The sequence below is a fragment of the Gymnoscopelus braueri genome, assembly GCF_963280865.1.
Source record: "Gymnoscopelus braueri genome assembly, chromosome: 2".
NCBI classification, from domain to species: domain Eukaryota; kingdom Metazoa; phylum Chordata; class Actinopteri; order Myctophiformes; family Myctophidae; genus Gymnoscopelus; species Gymnoscopelus braueri.
The window spans coordinates 38,859,617-38,873,468 of record NC_137604.1 but is presented as its reverse complement, the minus strand read 5'-3'; the positions used below and the strand labels follow the sequence as shown (position 1 = coordinate 38,873,468).

Here is a 13,852-nt window from a genome sequence, read left to right as displayed (position 1 = left end):
GGTTTTCTGTCAGATGGAATTGGCAGCATGTAATCTTAAGTAATTCCCATACTCAACCAGGACAGAAGAGTAACTGTAACGGACAGTAACGGATAACGATTAACTGGGGTTGGTACTGCTGATGCTGATGACTTCAAAACTTTATATTGCCCCAATGGGAAATTTAGTTGTGAAATCATGTTTAGATCTGACAGCCTACCTTTGTGGAAGCTGGAATCATGGAAGATGCTGTGTTAGCACTTTTTAGCATACTCCGATCCGACTGATATGCCCATAAATAGAGATACTTGGTCAGTAAGTGGTCAGTCCTTGGCCTTTAAGTTTAAAACGTAGAGGAGCACAGCAGCAAGTGGCTCTGGCTGAAGGATTTTTTTTTACATGACTAGCCCTTGTTTGTTTGTTCATTTTATTCACCCTGGTTTACATGAGCTGGGTTGAAATGCCATATCCCTGACTTACATCCCAAGTCAGAGAATTGTGCATTTTAAAGTTAATATTGTGGTGGTTTCGGTATCATGTTGTGAAGTGGATGCTAATTTCAAAGTTATTCTTGTTGATGCTTGTGTTTGCTGCTATGCCCAGAGAGAATACGTTGGTATGATCCTGTCTCTTGGTAGTCTGGAAATGCCAGGCTAGTCTCTTGGAGTCACAAGTTCCCATTTCCTTTCAGTGCATTCCCTCCTGTGATGTTGTCTCTATGATCTAACTACTTGTCTCAGCTCAGAAAAATAAATAAATACTAGGTGGTAATAGTAAATATAAGAGCTTATCTTAGATGATCTTTTATGTCAGTTTGTTTGTCACGTAGACACAGACTTGAGCAATAACCTGTCTAACCTCTTATCTGAGGTACACTCACACAACTTGTTCAGCAGGGTCAGCTTCAAACAACACATCTAAGACACACACACACACACACACACACACACACACACACACACACACACACACACACGCCCTGTCGCACATATCCCTGGAGCCGTCCTGTATGTCATACTGTGACTGCTAAACATAGTCTTGTCTATTTAGCAGTTTAGCCAACATTTGGAAGCATCAGAAGGAAACTGCTCAATAGAGCACAATGTCCTCATTCAATATGTTTGATTGGGTCAAAGAATGAGCTTAATGCTCTGATTAGTCTCTTACTGAAACCAACCAAAAGAACTCCTGACCGCAGCCCCTAAGACAAAGTTCATTCCACCACACTGCATTCACTGTTAATACACAAAACCATGAGGAGCACTACTGTACAGTATGTCTCGGAGTTACTTCCACCCATGTTAATGTGTGCTGATTGATTTCCTAAAAGAGGTCAATCCTGAGAGTAGGAAACTGTTGATCATTGCCCCAAGATCAGACCCATAAACATGTAAAACCTTGGATTTTCCTCCAAGACCATGGAAGCAGATCGACCACTTGTGCCATGAGTGAGTGAGTGGCCCCAGCCAAACTCACATAGAATGGCCAAATCCTATCTCCGTACGTTCAGGCTGAATCACACCCAGATTCTAATTAAGAAGCTCTCTCTTGAGCCCTCAAAACACGCACAGAAAAGCTATTTACCTGCCTGCCACCCCCTCATGGTTGTGTACTTTTGCTTACCTTCCCAAAGCTGCCTGATCCTTTTCCCCTACCCACCCGTTTGTCAATTCACCGGTCAATGTATCTGACTAAGTTGATGAACTGTACACAGTGTAAAGTTAATTTCTTTCATAATGTGTGGTAGCTATGGTAACCATCTTATTAGCGCCAAAGCTCCATCTGCTCTATACATTAGCCCGGTGCGGCAGTCTGAAGAGAATGGAGCCTGCTCAGTCTGTGGTGCGCACATGTGCCTCGCAAATTGATCCCAGCCCGGAGAATCAATAGTCACATACTCCAAAAAACCTTGGCGTTTTTGTGCTTGTTGGGGGAAACTAGTCTGAGACTCGTTGTGTTCAAGGGTTTGACTGCCATGCTGCCAAACCTGAAATGGTGCCTTTTCAAAAGCCTGCTGTTGTTTCTTAAGTCAGATTCCACTGTTAGCATGGGAAATGATATGGGCTTTGTACTATGGAAGTTAAAATGTGCCTCTTGGGGACATCTTTGACAGGAAAGACAATTATTTCACTTGGAATGGTGATGGATGGAGTTGAGTTGAGTTGAGAAATGGACAGTCAGCTGATGATAACTCAAGTCCCAGATTCATTCAGTTTCTTATTGGCCCCACAGCTTTTGGCTACAAGCACATTTGATTTAACCAACGTGCCCTTTCTGTTGCCATGATCCACATTCCAACCAGCATCCGATAAAACAGGAAGAGAGGAGGTCAACACATAAACAGAGCCAATGGAAACATTATTATTAAGCAGGAAGTCCAAATAACATGGCGGGCAACAAACACACACTCCCACACACACACGCACGCACGCACACACACACACACACACACACACACGCGCGCAACAGGAATGACTGGAAACCAAGCACAGATCTTATTGGCATGAAAGCCTACGTTAACTAAGGGAGCCCTGTATGGATCTTTTAGATTTTTTTTGTTTTCATTTAGGGATTCTGCTTCCCCCTAACCTTATATCCTGTGCATGTCAAAGCAGACAGATACCTCAGTGCCATGTGAGCAGTGAATCAAATATGCGCAATGTGCTCTTTTGTCTGATCTCATCATGGCAGAGAATGCACCGATATTCTTTCTCTCATTGGTTTCCAAGCAGCCTGACCTAAGCCACTGTTGCTATGCTCCGCAGTTTCCCTCCACTGAGAGAGAGAGGGGGCACGTGACTCTCATTGAATAGAAGGAATCACAAATCCTCTCCTGGTGAGGGATGTTCTCTGTCGTGAATCAAGGCTCCCACCGAAGGACGTCTTGAAACACACACACACACACACACACACACACACACACACACACACACACACACACACACACACACACACACACACACACACACACACACACACACACACACACACACACACACACACACACACACACACACACACACAGGCTGGCAGAGGCAACCATTTTTCTATAGAATAACGATCTCTGTGAATCAAGGCTCCCATGAAAGGACACCTAGAATCACACATGTGTACACACACACACACACACACAGGAATACGACGATTCATCCATTTTTCTACTGTATAATGGTGACCATTTTTCAGGCCCAGTCTGTATATTGTTTTAGCGTTCCCATAGATGAATGAGCTTATTCAAATAGGGCAGGGTTGTGTGACTCATCAATCATGCTTCCACCGTCGGCACAAGTACTGGTATTTTCGTCCCTCCTTAAAATAAACGGCTGTCATATTGGTTAGATAAAGTTTGTTTTCAGGTATTAAGAGAACAAACAACAAACCTGGATTAGAACGCTAGTAGTTGTAGTTGTACTAGAAGTAGTTGAGATAGCCTAGTTGAGATATCTAGTGTTTGTAGGAAAACCTACTTAACCTACAGTCACACCTACTTAAACAAAATGATAACAAAAAGTTGACACATTTCCCACCCTCCCCCAAAATGATTATGTAGGTTCATGTAATAGTATTCTTTGTATCATTTTACTCACGGATCTCTTGCCAGCGAGAGCAGTGCTAAAATTGAGCTTTGAAGAATGTCCAAGTGTCAACAACACTACAGTAGCACATTGTCCAATAAAAACATGTTGGTCCCGAGATATTTGATATCTGCCACCCACCATATGTAAAACACAGGATTTAGCTTTCCACTTATATATTATTTATGTCATGATGAGGATAAAAGAAAGAATTAGACTAGTAACTATAACATACTGTAGGTTGGCACATTTCTGTTCTGTCCACAAATAATTCAGTTTCATTACACAGTAAAATCCTCAGTGTTTATTGAAGTCTGACAATGTGAAAATTCAGCCAATTGGACCTGGGTCCATTTTTACACACTGAGGATTTTACTGTGTATCTCAGCTAGTCTGGTCCTTTTTTTTGCATTGTGGACATGTTTATGTGAACTAGTGACCCCTGAAAAATGTTAGTGTGTGCTCCGTCCCTGAATGTAAATATGTTTTACCAGTACCAAACAAACAGGCTTGTCATTAAGGAGTCTTGGGTAAAGACACCAGCTGCTGCACTGGCACATTCCACAGTGGAAACCTAATATTGAACTCGAAGCCCTCTGAAGTAGTTAGTGATGTCATTCAAAAGCCTTTGGTAAGGGTTACGCTTCTAAATGACATTTGGGGCCAGCTGTCTTGCTTTGTGCTCCTTGTGTGGACAACAGGAGACCATAGGGTCCAACCTTTGTTAATGACAGCTCCTAGGAGCCGGCCCGTGCCTGACAGCCATTTTGAGAGGTGGCCAGGCAGCCTTCTCAGAGGCAGGTTTTTAGAAGACAGAGGTGGCCTTCTCTGTTTGGAATTCCACGATCATGAAAGAGGTTGGCAGATGTTATGAGTGATAAGGCATCTGTCTGAACTCTTGTGACCTCAAATTGTGACCTTACTTGTTATCATCTTGTTGTCATTACACTGCAAGAACCTTCGCAAGAAGGGTTTTCCATCTTCCTCATTTAGACCTCATGGTTGTTTGTGGTTCATTTGACTTTATTGATTTGCAAGCTTGCGTTGAGGGCTTGGGCTTGTGTGTTTATTCTTGTAATTATACTCCCTTTCTACACATTGTCACACCTTAATGCTACCCACCCCTCCTCTTGGCAGTGGCGTGTCCAGACTTTTTTTGACTGGGGTGGCCCAAATTGTGCTCATGCAGGGGTGGAATGAAGTATGAGCGCATTCACACACATACGCACGTGTGTGCAATGTGCGTGCATGCGCACACGTGTCGGAATAACATTCATTACCATTTTTGGATTCTCTACCGTACCCATGTCTACTTTCATTATTACCACTACAGTGTCCTACATTCCCGTGCGTTAACGTTTAATTTAAAAGACGAATAAACCTACCAATGGCAACACAACAGAGTGGCAGTGTGGCACCATGACTAGACACACCGACGAAGGCTGGACAGCTGAAACGTTTGTCCTTTCTTGTAAAGACAGGGACAAATAAATTAAACTAACTCACTCTTGTCACTCTGAGTCCGACTCGTCACTTGTCAGTGTGGCACCATGCAAATAATATGTGGGTGCATTCTTAAATATGCTGTGAGAATCTGCTTCCCATTTCAGAGCGCTCTGCTGTTGCCGGCATAGAGCTCTCTGAGTTCTATTCTATCAGTAAATTTTTTCAAAAGGCCATTTTTTGCCTTTTGAAATGCATTCAAATGAACGTTAATTCATCCTGACCTGTGTGTAAATATTATTATAACCTTGTTTTGTTACATGTAGATGTGTGTTGAATACTCTTACTCTAGTCCTCAGACTATACCAAAGAAGCCACAACCATCATATTTTGCAGTGATTTCATCCAACCGTCATTGTTGTCCCAAATGTTCAGATGCTCAAAAAAATCTGTCTTTTAAGTTTTCACTCGGTAGTAGTCTGTGTGCGCTCTCAGAGTGTATTTCCAAATCCAGAAATAGGGTGGCACCTCGCGGCACAGGCCACCCCCTGGACCCGCCACTGCCCCTTGGCTTGCATGGTCAGAAAAACCAGGCATCTACCACCCACTTCAGCTTTTGCTTAACAAAGCAATATTAATTGCATTGGTGCAGCCGATAACAGACAGAATATTAACATGATTTTGTAAACCACATTCAACATTGAATTAGTAATTCTCATCCAAAAAAAATATCCAGTGGGGAAAATGTTTGTCATTTGTACCAAAATAGGCCTTCAGAAATGTTTTTGCCGATTGTGATTTTGGGTGTACATGATGTAGTATGTATGTGTGTGCACTTTTGAATTTGCCTGCATATGCATAAATACGTTTTTTTATTTCCTAATTTAATTCCCTAATTCAAGCCACACACACAGGAATAAAAAAATAGTACGATAAATTGACTTGTGAACGTACAGGCATGGACTTATGAAGAATTGCCTGATCTTTGAAGTCAATGTAATATGAAAACGGTGAGCTACTGATAAGGCCGGCACCATTGTAGCCTTATTTAGGCCTCCGCAACTGTCATGACAACCTGGGGAAGCCGCTTGCCTCAGCGGTGCCTCGCTCTGCGGTCACAGACACTGTCTCTCGGCCAGCTTGGCTTCACCCCTCCGTCTCTTTCTCGCTCTCGACACTTCCTGGTGGTAAAGCCCAGGTGACAATGTACAAATAGATTCGCCCCAGTGAAGAGGGAGCGATCGGTCCCGGCGCGAAAGGCGGGAAGTAGAGAGGCGGCTGGGTTCTTTGGGGTGGGGGGGGGGGGGGGGGGTGGGTGCATTACGTAACATCTCGCTTGCTGTCTCACGGAGGAATGCTGGGATAGTGTTTGTAAACAGAGCGGCCATGTGCCTGCGCTCACGTGGAGGAAGCTCTTTTGAGTCCCTGCCTCGGCCGCCTCACCCCTGAGGTAAGCCCTGACATCGATACACGATTCCACATCCAGAAACGCACTCCCTCCCTTCGGCCACGTGTGCCACTCAAACACAACATTATCATTCCCAAGCCATAATTACTACTAGTACTACTACAGAGTGTCTTTGACACGATGCAATGAGACGGAACGGAGACTGTCGTGCTTATTACATTTGCACTTCAAACCTTTTGCACTTCAAACCTTGAACGGTGTCCATAACATGGTAATTATGGATAATAGTTACTGAATAGCAGTATTATACAATTCTCTTGTTCAGTTTTATAATAACATGTAATAGCGACATGTTATGAACGTTCTCTACATACAGGCATTGGATGACATTTTTGAAACTTCAACGTTTCTAAATTTTTCTGGACCATATACTGTATAGAGATATATACAAGAATAGAAGAAGAATATATTGATTAGAATAAAACTGTGTAAAGAAAGGTTGACCATTATGCAGATATTGTCAATGATTTATTGACATGCCATAGATAATATATCCGTAAATGGAAAAATCTATATAAAGATCTTTCTTAACAGACCTATATAGATTATTTGTAAAGCTGTTTAATGAAAAACCTCAACAAAGAATGCTATTCATGTTGATGAAACGTAGATACGATCTAGTTCAGGCCAAAGCTTATTTAAAATTCAAAACACACATAGGCATGTTTGGCAAAAGCTTTGTTTTACATCATTTGTTGTCATGCTGTTAACTGATTGTGCCAATAAGGAAATGTATCACCCATCATTGGGCACTCTTCATTGCCACCACAACATTTTTATTTTTAATTATTTAGCAATTCAGTTCAAATATCTGGGGCAAAGCAGATTTTCTGTACTACGGTTCCATTGCAGTAGTAACATGTGATTGCTGTGGAAAAATAACCCCCTCTCCCATAGCAGACAAGAGAGAAATCGATAGCCGCAGAGATCAATACAACACTCAGCAGCTCGCCATTTTGTCTCAGGAAAATAATAGTCAAGGCAGCATAGCAAAGGCAGTGCAATCTAAAATGTTGTACCCTACCTGCTACTGGACCTGTTCCACCATGTTGTCATTTCTGTAACCAAGCAGCCCCCAGGCTTGAAATATGATATGTGGGCTCACTGCTAGGGAGTGGTCAGAAGTTTGGGTTTGGGCTATTGTTTATGGACAGCATTGTTGGTGGACTGCTATGGCAACTGGACATTCTTCTCTGAGGTGATATTGTCTTTTACCCTGGGAAAGTGACATAAAGGGGACTTAGTGCCCATGGCAGAGAAGCAGTCCAACTGACTGCACATTATCAGTGAGGGCAGCCCCAGTATCCCTGTGATTGATCTATCTATCCCCCCAACCTTCAGCCCCCTGCAACCCCTGCTGTAGATCTGCTGTCCTTTTTTTAAACTGCTGATGTAAGAGCAGCCACATCATGTGCAATGAGGAAAGCTAATGCAAACACGTCCAGAAGCAATCTGTTACAAAACATGATCTTATGATATGAATATTTAAATGTGCTTTTCCACAATTTGAAACCTGTGCACATTGCAACTGGATATATAAAAAAGCTGTTATATATACAGCTATATATCTGAACCATTATCAACACACGTTAATTAGCAAGCAATAAATAGTTCTACGTATGATCCTTGCTTTATGGACAGATCTAAAAGAAATTGTAAGAATGTGTTGTGCAGAGTGATGTACAATGAGCATCTGCAGTGGTGATTGTAAAAAATAAAATCAATAATGCATCAAATCCAGACCACACTATACTGCCACAGAGGCACACCACCCTTCTTTAATTTGTGGTTCAATCTATCTGTTTTTACTTTACTCACCAGCTAAGCCACAATCGTGGAGTCAAACTGGTATTTCATGTTACCACCCTATGTAGGTATCTACATAGACTTATCATTGTGCAAAGCCATCAGAATGGAGCAACCAATTCACCTAAAAGAGAATATAGAGGAAACCAATGCCATCTCATCCAGTCAAAACATTACTTTATAAGGGCTATGGAACACACCCCCGCTTACGTGGTTGTGTTGACAGTAGACAGTCAATGACCACGCTTGCCGTATCAAAACACAGCCATGCCTTCGCCCAAGTGGAACACACTGCCATTGTTGTGCCCAAAGCTCTTGACAGCTAGCTAACTGTCAAGATTGTAGCGTAGAGGCTACATGCAAATGCTAATTTAACCAACAAAAATGCATTATGAAAACAGTTTTTTAAATATTTGATTAAATAGGAAACTGAAAGCTTGTTATGACTGAACAGTGTTACCCTCTTGTCTTTATCAGTTAAACACAAGATTAAGCTAGCTTGTCCACCAAGTCAATTGACAAGCAACTGACTGTTATTTCGCCACACTGCCCATGAAATCGCAATACCGACACTGGCTTATAGCTTTAAATTCTGGTTTTAGTACAGTCCGTTAGCCAACTTCCTGTGTTTTGTTAATAATTGTATTAGATGTACAATGTTTTATAATTTTATGTATTATGTATTTATGTGGAGCTAAACTAAACTAAACTAGTCAAACTTTACCACAGAGGTTGAGTTAGCTTGAATTCCTTCATTGTTGCCACATTAACATTTTATAACCTCCTCTCTCTAGACTACACTGCTTATTTACAACAGCCTATTAAAGGTCACTTGTTGTGCTCTCCCTTCCAGGCATGCCTTATTTTGCATTTTACCATAGGCTTAATTGTGGCTATTGAGGGGGTGACATTACAACCACATTTTGTGGAATACACAAATCAAATACCCAAACTTTGCAGGTAGATCTGTCAGGCTCCTAATGGGTGACCATTGTGTTAATCTTAGTGTAGCTGTTTGTGGATTCTGTTTGAATAAGGCACCACTAACAAGGCCTCATTAGCTATTCATGAGGTCAGGTGATGCACAAGGCCTTGTTGGGAATATTAGATACACAAAAAAAATCCACATTATGTGTTTCTTCCCTCATTCATATCGTCTTAGATGCCACAGTGTTTTAACATCCCAGTAATGCTGAATATTCACCCTTTTGTACACTGGGAGAAACAAAAACCTTAATCCATCCTTTCACTTCCTAAATTTATTCCAATTCAAATAATGTGACTTCTCATATAGGGTCACCACGCTGTCACAAGACTTCAGTTCCAATCATTCAAATAGAACAAGAAAGGGTCACATATGCAGAGGCAAGGAAATAGAAATGTGTCCATTTTGCAGACCCAAGAGGCATTTTTAGACAGGTATGTGCATGCACATACACAGACAGATACACATCAACAGACAAACGCACACCTTCTTACTTGACAATTATCTCTCCCTTGAAAGGTTCTATTAAAAATGAATTAATTTGGCATAGTGGAAGAAATGCAATCTAAGTACTGATGTGGTTGGCTTTATTATCTGGTTATAAACAATATACAACCATGTCATGTTACTCATTATTTCATAGGGCATATTAACTTGTATATAAAATGTGTGAGTTGGCTGCTGTCTGGTAGTGATATCAATCCTCTTAAGCCTTTACAATATAAGAAACCAGCTCCAGAATTGCCATTCTTGTTTCCCCAGCTAATGGTGCGGTAGGATTGAGTTTCATTTCCTTTGGAGCTTTCTGACCTTGTCTGCCTTGACTACTCTCTACTGCTGCAATTCTCCTCTCTGTTCCCCTCTCCTTGGGACTATGCTTGCCTTTGTGTCTGCTTGTCATTCACCAGTGAATGCAATGAAAGCTGATTCACACTGAGATACACAAAGCCAGAAGCTCTCCCCTTGCTCCACGGATGTCCATGCACTCCATGCACTTAGTGCTGGACAGGTCGAGGAAGACTTTTACTATTCTACTCAACATCTCCCTGTTGAGCAGCACAAAACAGACAGGCAGCTGCAGAAGTGAAAATAAATAGATAGAGATTGGCTTGCTGAACATATTTCTCAAAAGAAACTCATGTCCCCATTGATATACAAAATATTTAAAGGCACAACTTTTCCCTCTCAAAACAAAAGCAGTGTATATAAAACACCCACATTCATATCGCATATTGATCAGAAAGATCCAGAAATAGACTATGAAAAATAAAGGAGGGGGAAAATATATTGAGGAGGGGGGAGAATGAATGCATTACCTTTACAGGCATTCGTAATAATGCTTCAAGGGAGAAAAAAGTCCTGTACAAGCACTCTAAGGTTATAATTTCTATACTAAACGGGAATTCCAGAGGCAAGAATGAGTATTCATTGAATGTAGGGCAGATAGAAAACACAGAAATATCCCCATTCTTTCAACTGGCAGCAAGAAAGAAAGAAATCGTCAGCCATGTTGGAGAAGCTTTATCTAATATCCCCTCCTTATTATGTTGGCTCTTGCTTTTTACCGAGGGGGGACATTTGCAATGCCTCGCCTGATACACAAGAACCACCAAACAGACAGCCGGGGTTAAAGGGGAAAAGGGTCGGGGAGAGAGGCAAAAACGGTCCTGGGAGATTCTCACCTGTTTTCACGTCCCTCCACTTTGTAGAAATTCCAACAAACCGTCCGGATCTTCTCTTTAACAAATCCTAAAGGGCAGCCATCTTGCCTCCTTCTGTTCTTCTATGAAACAGACTATCCTCCACATCAATATTCATGGAGACCAGTGTGACGTCGGCTCTCATCATCAGGAGAAGCCGGGGTGTCGCTGTTTGGCCACCCTGTGCTCTGCATACACATATGTGGCTCCAGTTGGAAGGCAGGGTGGACCGAACAAGACCTACGTGTGTGTGTGTAGTTGTAGTATGTAGTGTGTGTGTTTGCGTGTGTGTTTGTGTGTGTGCGTGTGTGTGTGTGTGTGCGTGTAGTATGTGTGTGAATGTATGTGAGGGTATGTGTGTGTATGTGTATGTGTGTGTCTGTGTGTGTGGTGTGTCCAGGAGGAGAAGAGCCTTGCTTTGCTGGCCAAACTCAAATAATCGCAAAATCACTTTCCTGCTGAGTCCTTCCTACACAAAGGGGCCGGGGTTTCTCTTCTCTTCCCCCTCGCCTGCTCCCTCCCTTCTTTTTTCCTCTTCTCCTACCCTCAGCCGCACACAATAGTGCACACTATTATGGCTGCCCCGAAGCACCGGACTGGATCCAGTCAAATGGACAGGACTCCACCCATCCCCCGTTGTAGACTCCAAAACTGAAATATTGCACTGAGCTGAAGAGAAGACAGCCTCTCCTCTGCCCTTTCTGTCATTCGGTCTATTCTCAGACAGGAAGGCAAGTGACTAAAAGGGTTTTCCCCTCCCCAAGCTCATTCTCCACTTCCTTGTTTCAATTTTTGTTTATTTTTTTCAGAAGCTGTCACAGGTTTGCAGTAGCTCCTCCTTGCCAGCATTAACAAGCAGTGTGCTCCTCAATCATTACCACAATGACTAAGATGGAGACAGCTTGGGGTCCCCACTGATTCAGCCTGGCACACATTTCCTTTCAGTGGCTTGGTCTTATTTTGGCACGCCTTATGCCGGCAAGCTCATTTTTTGTGCGGTGCCTTTGAAAAGCCTCAGTATACACGGCGGCGTTCTTCACTTCATGTGTATGCCAAGACCCTCCTCCTGTTGACACTGGCCACGTGGGTTGGCAAGACTAGAGAGAAGAGTGTGAGAGAGACAGAAGACATAGTGAAACGTTCAGGATGAATGGGACATTAAAGAACACTGGTAAACGGTAGTTTGATATTTGCAGCAAGCATCAGCATTTTGTTATGAGTTTCCTTTGCCTAGAAGCCCATACTGTAGGTGAATGGCTTTGTATTAAAAATGAGTTGCATCCATCTTTGGGAATATTTGGAATATACATGTACATAACTTACCACAAAGGATTGATTAAAAAAACAGAGAATGAATAACATTTGGGGGAAATAAGCACAGCTTTACACTAGATGATATTTCTGTGTTGGATTGACTTCTGATATAGACCTTGAAAAAGAACAAACCTGGGGGCCCCTCTATTTTAACTGCCACATTCAAGAGCCCATGCTACATCTGTTGAGATAATTTGTTCAGTGTCCCCCTTTACTCTCCGGTACAGATTTGAAATGGTGCTGCATACAAGATTCAAGAGTTGGTATTTCTATATCAGCTTGACCTCTATTCAAACTATTCGAAACTAAGTCTAACCTTTTACACTCCAGTCATTTGGTTAGAAATATTGTCCTCTCTATACTTACTTGGTTTAAATTCTCCAGTGCAGATTTTAACAGGTGGTTCTTGTCTGAAAATAATCTCTAGACTTTGGCTGCTGTCCAGGTTTAAAGGGAGAGCCCCACCTCTTTCCCCTTGGCCCCTGCCCTAGCAAGCTAGCTGGTTGCACTGACATTTGTTGACTCAATAGTTTCAGGCTCAGAGGCAGAAAGGAGACTTGTTTTACACAGACTGGGGGAGGGGTAGAGAGAGAGGCAGAGAGCTAGGGGAGGGAGCTTATAGTTGCCCTAGTAGTTACACACATATGCCTAAAGACAGAATATAGCTTTATTTTACCCTTTCTGACTTCTGCTTTCACATAATACTTTGCTATACCTGCGTATGGGTGTAACAAGTAAACAGTTAATGAGTTCAATAAGTCTAACTTGTCATTTAAAATCTAATACAACATGTAAATAAATGATGCAACAAATTAATTACATTACAAGTAACATTATAATCCGAATGTTCTCAGCTCTTTACCTATGAAATACTATTTGAAAGAATAGAATTAATGTAGCTTTCAATTACATCAAGTATCTTATATAAGACACAATAAATAAATAAAAACGCAACAAGAGAAACAAACATCACACCAGTTTGGAAATAAACTGTTAGATTTGACAAAATAACTCTGAAAATCATTTCTTTATTGCTGCTTTTGGAAATGACAACTCTCCCACTAGTATCAGGGGGTTGCAGAGCAGACTGGGTAGAGAAAATGTAAACTGCATTTAATTCAGAAACAAGACAGGTTTGATCTTGTCATATGATGAACGCACCTCAATCTTCTGGTTAAGGGGGCAGGGACTATCTGTGACCATCTTGTCTGCTATTTTTATCAGTCTAGTCAAGTAAAGATGAGTGAGATATTGGAGAAAATGTCAGCACTCATCATGGCTGGACAACATGGTACAGAGTCAACCGGGCTTTACCTTTAATATACTGGGACAGTGCAGGAGGAATTCCAATGAGAGTAGAACTTATTTTAGTGAACATCACAATAGGTCCTTCAGAATCATGTGAATAGTTTGTCTCTTCTACACATACGTATGTGCTATTTTGGAGAGGCAATTGCTTTAACTATCAATGTCACTTGTGACTACTAGTAGTTTCTGTTTTATTAACTGCCAGTTCGGAACTGGGAAAGACTGCTTTCAGCATTGGTGCACCTGATTCTTGGAACATCTTGCAACAAGATCT

At 41.8% G+C, this 13,852-nt stretch overlaps 1 protein-coding gene across 1 annotated transcript in view; it reads right to left on the bottom strand.

Annotated features, from left to right (window-relative positions):
* Positions 1-11,632, bottom strand: part of tet2 (tet methylcytosine dioxygenase 2) — a 42,934-nt gene extending 31,302 nt beyond the window's left edge. Inside the window, exon 1 of the mRNA XM_080447946.1 lies at positions 10,939-11,632. The gene's annotated coding sequence lies outside the window, so the exon portion shown is untranslated. The remainder of the gene's footprint in view (positions 1-10,938) is intronic.
* Between the last annotated feature and the right edge of the window lie 2,220 nt (positions 11,633-13,852).